This window comes from Micropterus dolomieu, unplaced genomic scaffold, assembly GCF_021292245.1.
Source record: "Micropterus dolomieu isolate WLL.071019.BEF.003 ecotype Adirondacks unplaced genomic scaffold, ASM2129224v1 contig_4802, whole genome shotgun sequence".
NCBI lineage: Eukaryota > Metazoa > Chordata > Actinopteri > Centrarchiformes > Centrarchidae > Micropterus > Micropterus dolomieu.
The window spans coordinates 1-1,085 of NW_025733791.1; the positions used below are offsets into that span (position 1 = coordinate 1).

The window sequence follows — 1,085 nt, forward strand, 5'->3', positions numbered from 1 at the left end:
TTATTTGGTCGTTCCAAAACCAAAAACACAAGATCAGAAGTCTAAGGAATGGATTAAACTGCATGTTTATCTGCTGCTAACTTTAGCATGTCCAGCTAACTAGCTTACAACCTGCGAAAGTAACCTACTGTTACTTCCAAGGCCAATAGTTAGCATAAAGTTGAGTTATTATCACACATTTTTACACAGTACACGGGATATAACCGATCCTAACTAGGAGCCGTGGGCAGCCATTGTGCAGCTCTTGCTCGATGGCACCTTTGGGCTGGACTCAAACGGGCGAGTATAATCTGCAAAAAAGTCGAATATGGGTCACTTTGGCCTGCAGTCTGAAGTTTAACCTAATATTGGTGGCTGTGATGGCCGAGTGGTTAAGGCGTTGGACTCGAAATCCAATGGGGTTTCCCCGCGCAGGTTCAAACCCTGCTCACAGCGGTCCTGTAATGTGTTTAATGACATGGTTCAACATGTAACACAAAAAACTATCCTATCGTTTCAATAATATGCTACTTAGCATAGGGTAGTGTCATGTCATAAGTATATATATAATACAAATGAGCCAAATGAGATCTATTGTATGGTATGGAGGTAACAGGTTACAGTATAGGTAAAACAACAATAAACAATAAATCTACATTGAACTTTACACTGGAGTCTGGAAGAAGAGATAAAACAGTTTAACTGTTTGTTAAACCCCTCCCTGAACAGTGATAATCCAATCATAGCTTAGCATCAGTAACGAGGTGAGTACCACAAAGTTTGGAGGTATTTAAACTGAGCATGTCATAAGTATGGAAACCAGTCAAGTCTCTGAGCTAGAGTCCATGTCAACTCTCAAGTCACTTGGGTTATAATGAATGTTGTATCAGCTTACTGAATTCTGTAACTGTAAGCCGTTTTTCACTTACAGAGCACAACCATGTAATGTGCAATGCAATCAAGGACAGCTTAAACTACTGTAAGTCAACACACCCCGCAGACTCTCAAACCGTGTAATGTTAACCAATGTTAAATAAAAATGTAACGTTACATGATTAACAATAAACCTGTAACATGTTTTTGACAGAGCACAACCATGAAATGTG

At 39.5% G+C, this 1,085-nt stretch overlaps 1 non-coding gene across 1 annotated transcript; it reads left to right on the top strand.

The window, feature by feature from the left end:
• The first annotated feature begins 353 nt into the window (after window positions 1–353).
• trnas-cga lies at window positions 354–435 on the top strand. The gene has a single exon. It is a non-coding gene; the product is annotated as a tRNA-Ser (tRNA).
• Window positions 436–1,085: the final 650 nt, after the last annotated feature.